Raw genomic sequence first — 8,907 nt, forward strand, 5'->3', positions numbered from 1 at the left:
TACGTACAAAGAAAGTAGTTAAGATAATATTGGTGTATCCAAAACCTTCAAATCTTGGGTTTGCATATATATATATATATATTACAAACACATTTTGGGTATGAAGCTAATCGAGGGAAAATGTTTTTCCAAGCAAACCAAAAAGAAACAACAAGAAAATAGAAGACTACCCTATAAAATGAAATTTAAAAACTCTGCTCTGTTCAAATTATAAAGCTCTTCTGTTCTATATTGAACCCTCTTAAAAACAGTGAAACTTAGAGAAGTAATTGATGAATGTTGACTATTGAGGGAAAAAGGTTTTCCCAAGCACAAGAAAAAGAGAAAAAAAAATAAAAAGATTCCCCAATAAAATGAAAAAAAAAAATCATTTTATTCTAATTTGTATAGCACCCCGGCCACCCGTTTAGCTATGAAAATTGTGAAATTTGTAAAAATATATTTTAAAGTGAAAAATGGTAGTTGAAAATTGGACAAGTTGGAAATTCGGGAGAAGCAACACTCTTAGTCACTCTAATTCATTCTTGAAGACAAGTAGAGAAACTGATTTTTTACTTCACTTTTACTTGCTTTCTCAATTAAATGATTCTCTTTGAAGAAAAGTGGACTTCTACCAACTTGACCTACATTTTGCCTTAACAAAATGACTATTATATCTAGATAATCACATACCTAATTTAGTGCATGTACCATCACTTAATTCTATTTTTTCCTATTTTTCTTAGAGATGTATTAAACCATACATGTATCCTCAAGCTCCAAGTGACCAACAATAAGGAGATGGCATCCTTCCCATTCCAGCTTAGCATAATCGATAGAACATGCTCCAGATGGTTTCCATTCCTCCTCCTGAATGTGAGCTACCCAGCCTTGAAGGCCCAAAACCTAAGGTGTGACTTCAAAAATGTAAGAGGTACTTTAACCTCTATAGAACAACTGAGAATGAAAATTAGAGGCCAATGCTCTTTACTTGAATGGTTTAGTTGAGACATGGTACCATTCATTAATTTTGAGTAGGGGTGTGGTGACTTGGACCGAATTCAAAGAGGAGTTATGCGATAGATTTGATGCGGAACAGTTAGATTATATAATTCAGGAATTTAAATGGCTCGAATAGACTGAATTTGTGGATATGTTTCTAGGCAAATTTGAAGATCTTAAGGTTCAAATGTTGGTGAGAAATCAACCTCTTGTTGAGTCTCATTTTGTTTCCAGTTTTATGGGGTGTTTAAAAGAAAATATAAGGTTTGATGTAAAGATTTTTAAGCTAACATCTTTTAGATTTGCTATTGAGCAAGCTCGAATGCAAGAGAGGGCTATTGAAGCTACCTGTAGAAGAACAAAAATACCTTAAAACCTATTGGAAATGCAGCTGTTGTTAAGAGAACTAGTATGCTGACAACTAGGCCTACTACTTACAAGTTGAGGCTTGAGATTTATGAATACAGGAGGAACAATCACTTGTTTTTAGATAGACTTGGACAGCAATGCAAGATGAAGCAACTGAACTGTCAAATAGGAGAACTTGAACCTAATTAGGTAGTAGAAGAGGCTAATGCAGAGGTTGAGGATATAACTCTGTGTATAATCATTGAAGGTGATATAGAACAAGCGATACAAGAAGTTGTGCGTCTAAGTGCACTCTCAGGCAGCCATATGAGGGTAAACATTATTTTGGTCAAGGGACCGTGAAGAATAGGAACCTGGCCATACTCATAGACTCTAGAAGCACATACAAATTCAATGATGAGGGTAATGTTAAAGAGACTGGTCACAAAGTGAGCTATTGTCCTGTAGTAAGAGTGACAGTTGCTGCCAAAAATTATGTCATGTGCACTTCACATTGCCAAGAATTTTCTTGGAAGATGAAGGACATACCCCACTGAGGAATTGTGAATTATTCCTTTGGGAGGATGTGACGTACTTGGTAATGATTGAATTACCAACTCACAATCATTAATAAGAGAAGTATAAGCAAATATGGATTGTATTAAAAAAATCTAAACTTATTAAAACCCTCTTTAGTAAAATATATTCTTAATAATAAATTTGAAATCACACTTTCTTTTGAGACATAATTGAGTTTTAGAAATCCACAAGAACTCTTCCATTTTGGTATAAGATAAAGAAAAGAAAAGTTTGATGCTTCAATCAGTACATAATAAACACAGAGGCATTCCTGCTGGATCAAGCTTCTGAAACCTCGCAAGTTGCCACCTCTCTTTTCTGTCAGGCGAAAAGCAGGAATTCGATGAGAAAACCTAAGATGCTCAGATACACATATTTTCACTACTTTGTCAGCCTCTTCTTCTTCCACTCGAGCCTTGTAGACAAACTTGAAGCTTTTTACCCACTCTAAGAACTTCACATCTACATAATTATCAGAAACATCCACTATTTCAACAATCTCATATTCAAAATCTTCTAGATTATTTCCTTATCAGCTGAGCACTCCAGTGTTTGTATACTGCCCAAACTTCACCTGTTTTGGGGAAGATCTTGTATACACCCTTCTTCAAAGGTTCTACAACTACTACATGTGAAAAGTTGTTGGTTACAGTATGTTTGTTTAGCTTACTGTTTAACAACTTAAACAATCCACAACCAATTGGTGTTGTTTTATCATGCCATTGTATTGTACTTTTAGGGAGTGGACACGCATAAAACCATGCCACATGCAACATAAACTGAGGGAGAAGATCTATCTTTTTTATCAGCCCATAGTACCGGGGCAAGGCATCTTCATCACTGTATATTGCCCAACATTGACCAATTTGAAATTTCTCTGGTGATCTCTCAGCAGCAAATTTGTAAAACTCAGGTTCAGGAACTTGATTAGGTATAGGTGCAACCCAATTTTCAGCAGAATTTATAGAGTCCATGAAATTAGCTATCGCACTTTGGTCTATAGATGAAGTACAAACATCTACTTGGTAAATAGGTAAGGAGGTAGGGTCTAGTTCAAAGGATCCTTCAGGAACATCATTCCTCTCCATCCCTGTCATCTTCATAGAAGGAATTCGATGAGAGAATCTAAACATACCCTTTGTTGGAACTAGAAATGGGTCTCCTACCCTATGGAAAAGACAAGTGAAGCCTTTTGTTTTATCCAAGTATACAACATGCACACCAATAGATTCATTATAGTTTGACAAGACATCAACAAATTCATAGTTGAGATTTTTATTGCCCCAATCTTTTAGGAGGGCCCAAGTTTCTCCTTTCAATGGAAATATATTTATTGCATCATTGCTATTTCTATTTATTGCACACTAAATGTGAGAACATAAGATGATCTTCAATCTTGTCTAAGTTTCCTATTTTGAACCTACCACAAGAAGCTAGAAAGCCGTCATATAGCCATTTGGTTTCATTCAGCAGCTCTAGCTCTAACCATGTTATGCACAATTTAAATTCCGGAGACAAAATCTCCCTGATGATGCCATAAAATCTAGGCATGCCATCCAAGGTATTATAAACAACCCATAATTGCCTAACCTTAAAGTAGGACTCGTCCTTGTCCTTGTCAAAATTGCTAAAATCTGGATCTGGATATTCAAATGATTTTGACTCACTCATTGTACAAAGCCTTACATCAACACTTCCATTTGCAGTATCAATTTCCATGTTTGTGTTCTGGAAGCTCTCTTCATAGGACAAACAATCTTTTAATTTCTTTATCTCTCCATTAGGAGTTGATGCATGAGACAAATGTTGCATCTCAGACTCCTTATTAGGAGATGGATATCCAACCACCTTAAATCGCTTAGAAGAATCTTCATCATCATTATCATCATCACATAGATTATCATGGTAATTGATACGATGACTACGCCGCATAGATCTTAGCCGATTTTCCTTGTTGAGACACTAGAGATTCTACCCAGGCAGATGATTAGATACTGCCCCATTTTCACTTGATTTCGTTGAGGCCCTCTTTCTATTATTTCCCATCATTTTTTCAGCAACGCCTTTAGCCTTAATAGCCTTTTCTTTGTTGCAGTCCATCACTAGTCTAGACAATCTATCAATTAATTTTTTATTTCTTTAGAAAAAAAAAAAGACAGAGAGGATTGGAAGCAAAGGGAGAGTAAATAAATTTGCATATATAGGAAAATTTCCAAGATTATGGTAATAGATTATCTCTTGATAAGTAGGATCCAAGAGGATAAGTAATTTCTCTTATTTGCTTACAACATTTTATTTGATTTAACTTGATGACTAGGAGTCACGAGGATAAATTCTAAACTTTATTTGATTTAATTTGATGAGTAGGAGTCAAAATGATAAATATCAAATATTAGTTCTTGCAATATTTTCTTAAGCATTTAATTTGATGAGTAGGAGCTAAGAAAGTAAAATTTAAATTTTATTTAATTTACTTTTATGAGTAGGAGCAAAGAGGGTAAATTTTGACTTTTAGTTCTTTTATTTCCTTAAGCATTTAATTTGATGAGTAGGAGTAGGGTTGGTATGTTTGAACATCCTTTGTTTCCACAAAAAGTATGATTTACCTGGATGAAATTACTCTCACCACATTGGCCTTCCCCGAATGATATAGAATGGTTACATCATAGTCCTTTAGCAACTCAAGTCATCTACGCTGCCTCAAGTTTAAATCCCTCTGACTGAAGATGTACTGAAGACTCCGATGATCAGTGAAGATCTCCCAATGCACCTCATGCAAATAATAATGACATAACTTAAGTACAAAGACCACAACTACCAACTCTAAATCATAAGTAGGGTAGTTCTTATCATGTGTCTTCAACTGCCTAGAAGAATAAGTAATCATCTTCACCTTCTGCATCAATACACCACCCAACCCGACTCCTGAAACATTAAAGTACACAGTAAATTCCACACCTTCCTCTGGTAGAGTCAATATAGGAGTCGAAGTCAACAAAGTCTTGAGCTTTTGAAAGCTCTCCTCACACTCATTAGACCACTGGAAACCCATACCTTGTCGAGTCAATCTGGTCAATGAAGGTTCAATAGTAGAGAAATTCTGAACAAATCATCGGTAATAGCCTGCCAATCCTACAAAACTTTGAATCTCTATTAGAGAAATAGGTCGTGTCCAACTTCTAACTACCTTAATCTTAGCTAGATTTACTTTAATACCCTCCTTAGACACCACGTGTCCCGAGAAAGCCACAAAAATAAGCCAAAATATACACTTTAAAAACATGGCATGCAACTTCTCTCCCCTCAACATCTGAGGTACATTTCTCATGTGTCGAACATGGTCCTCCTCAGTCCTGAAGTAAACCAAAATATCATCGATGAAGACAATCACAAAAGAATCAAGGTATGGTCGAAACATCCTGTTCATCAACTACATGAATGTTGTAGGGGGGTTAGTCAACCCAAAGGAAATCACTAGGAACTCATAATGCCCATACTGAGTCCAAAAAAAGTTGTCTTAGGGATATATGATGCCCTAATCTTCAATTGTTGATACCTGGACCTCAAATCAATCTTAGAGAACAACGATGCTCCTTGTAGCGGATCAAATAAGTCATCAATACGTGAAAGAGGATACTTCTTTTTTACTGTTACCTTGTTCAAATATCTGTAATCAATACACATCCTCATAGTCCCGTCCTTCTTTACAAACAACATAGGGTCACCCTAAAGGGATACGCTAAGGTGAATAAACCCCTTACTCAACAAATCCTACAACTGGTCTTTTGACTCTTTCAACTCTATTGGAGTCATACGGTAATGATTAATAGAAATGGGTATGGTACCAGACTCCAAATTAATAGAAAAATCAATATCCCTATTGGGAGGAACACCTAGAAGATAAGAAGGGAATACATCGAGAAACTCCCAAACCATGGGAACGGTATCCATGACTGGTGGTTCAATACTAGTGTCCTGAATGAAGGATAAGTTAGACAAACACCCTCTCTCCACCAATTTTTGAGCACGTGTGAAGGAGATGACCTTGCTAGGATAAGAACCACTAGCACCATTCTACTCAACCCTCGAAACACTAGTCATCGCTAATGACACAATCTTAGCATTACAATCAAGAATAGCATAATAAGGAGAAAGTAATTCATACCCAAGATAACATCAAAGTCTACCATCCCCAAATGAGTAAGTCTACCCAAGTGTCATACCCTGCCAAAGAAATAAGACAGGGTTGATACACTCGATCCATCACTAAGGGATCACCCACGGGTGTAGAAACATGAATAGGTACATGCATGATATCACACATCATATTAAATTCAGCGGAAAAATAGGTAGACACATAATAGAATGTAGATGCCAGATAAAATAATACAGACCAGATCAATGGCATACTAGAATGATACATGTAATAATAGCATCAAAAGTATCTGCCTCGGGTCTCCATAGGAAAGAAAGCAATGCCCCCCTATGCCACCTCTAGCCTGGGTGGTACCTCTACCCCCACTCTGCTGAGCCGCGATTTCACTACCACAAGCCCTACCACCTCTACCTGATTGAACTCTTCCTAGACCTCTACTCTGTGGTATCGGTGATATAGTCTGAAATGAAGAAATAGGTTAGGGTCCTTCACGTCTCCTTTGGAAAGTACATTGTCGCATCAGGTGATCGGGATCTCTACAACTAAAGTAAAATATCTTACTAGAGAACTGTTGTGCAGATCCTGAAAAACCCACTATAATTGCCTCGTGTTATAAGTCGATGCTCTGAACCATATGAGCCCTGATCCGTGCTATAAGAATGCCGAGGTATCTAACCACCCTCGGATGTCGGTATAAATGTAAGAATGGGTCCCCGATGCTGAAAGAAACCACTCCCTTTGTGTGATTCCCTACCTCAAGATGAGGCACCATGAAACTAACCTAATGTAGAGGACTTCTTAAGGTCCGCAAGCTCATCTCTCTCCATCAATTCTACCTCTTTGGAGACACTCCCAATGGACTGGAAGGAAGCCCCCTCTCGAGATGCACTAAACACAGCCGATCAGATAGAGAAAGTCAACCCCTCACAAATCTACGAATCCTCTACATCTCATCTGGAATAATGGCTAAAGCATGCCTAGACAACTAGCAAAAACAAGTCTCATACTCTATAACGGATAAGTTGTCTTGTCTTAGATTCTCAAACCTAAAATAACTCTCCTCTGTCATTCTCCAAGGGATGAAGTAGTCATGAAAGGCATTGGAAAGTAAGTACCATGTCTGTAGAGGAGATTGATATACCATGAGTTTACGATATTTCTAATACATTTCACTTACAAGTTGTGTGTGTCTAGGGCCTTTTTGTATTAGTTTTTATGTGTTTTTATTGTATTTTGCAGGAAAGATGTTCAGGCGCAGAAGTATAGAGACAACTAAAAGAAATACAGAAACAGGGCATTCACGGAGGTGATCTACGGATCGTGGGTCCATTGACGATCTGTAGGTGATGGCCGTAGATCAGCAGGCAAGGTATGGATGACAAATCAGGGAAATCTGACCAAGTGTGGAACAACGGTGGCTATTGACGGTTCGTAGATTGATCTACAGACAGTACTGATCGATCCGTAGAATGAGACTGCGAGGGTTCCAGTACCTGATTTTGAAGATTCTAAGTGTGGAGCTACGAAGGGGATTGACGGACCGTAGATTAATCTACGGTCCGTACTGCAAGTCCGTCGTTTGCTTCAGAGAAGCTAATTTTTGTAAGCTAAAATATTTTCTAAGTCCTGGCTGACGGAAGGGACTTACGGACCGTACATCCATCGACGGTCCGTAACTCAGTCTCGTGGAATGAAGACGTGCCTGAACAAACTTTCCTTAATTTGTTTCCCTTTTAATTTAGGATTTGTTTTCTATAAATAGGGCATGTAAACCTCGTTTTTGGGGGTTAGACATTATTATTCTAGTTTTACTTTGTGGTTTTGGATTTTAATTTGCAACTCTAGCAATTATTGATTTCCTAAGCTCGTTTTAAAGATTTTGGCTTTACAATTCAAGTTAAATTTCTGGGTTTATTATTCTCTTTACGTAAGTTCATAATTTCTTCATCCAAAACTATGAATTGTGTTCTTGCTAATATGGGTAACTAAATCCACAACTAGGGTTGTGGGAACCATGAGCGATTAACAAAGTATGAATAGTAAATAAGCAATTCTTGAATAGTGTTTTGCATGCATTGATAATTCTTTCGTTTAGAAGTCTTTTTAACGAGTGCACGCGTTAGAATTCACCTTGTTGCTACTTGCCGGACGAAGGAGGTAATCAACAAGAAAAGAATTATCAACATAGATTTAGTGCGATACTATCTAATAGGCTAGTGTCGATTGGTGCGAAGTAATAACTAAGCCAAACATCGATTATGATGTCTAATATGAGGTAAAGGTAAGGGTTAGTAAATTATACATACGTAGCCGGACCAAGGTGCGGGGTGAAATTCTCTATATGCCGGACCTAGGATTTAGAGATACCTAACTTATCACTTTGCATGTAATACACTAGGAAAAGATTGTTATTACTAGGATTACTGCGTTATGAGCTTGTGGGGAACACGTATACCCTAGTTATTTCTCTTATATTGATAACAACCAAAGTTGAGTTTTGATTACTGATTACTTAATAAATTCTTACTATTTGTTTCACACAAACAAACCCCTCTTTAAGTACCTATTTCTGGAAGTAATTTGACTAATTGAATATAATTGTTGGTTAAAGTACAGTCTCAACCATTTTCCTCGTGGGATCGATCCCAACCTATAAGTTGGGTTCTTTACATGATAACGATAGCTTATACTTCTGTAAGGAGGTGTAATTTGAGCGTATCAGAGATCCAATTGTCAAAGACCCTGAATGATTTCTCCACCATTCTCTCGTTGGCCCATAAAGTTAAAGGGTATCATACCGAACTCCATGTTAATTAGCTAACCCAACCACCTCTAGAAACTCT

At 37.2% G+C, this 8,907-nt stretch overlaps 1 pseudogene; it reads right to left on the reverse strand.

The window, feature by feature from the left end:
• Window positions 1-2,147: 2,147 nt before the first annotated feature.
• On the reverse strand, window positions 2,148-5,598 carry LOC125809068 (uncharacterized; annotated as a pseudogene).
• Between the last annotated feature and the right edge of the window lie 3,309 nt (window positions 5,599-8,907).

This window comes from Solanum verrucosum, unplaced genomic scaffold, assembly GCF_900185275.1.
Source record: "Solanum verrucosum unplaced genomic scaffold, falcon-dt-bn FXZP01000296.1, whole genome shotgun sequence".
In the NCBI taxonomy this organism is placed as follows: domain Eukaryota; kingdom Viridiplantae; phylum Streptophyta; class Magnoliopsida; order Solanales; family Solanaceae; genus Solanum; species Solanum verrucosum.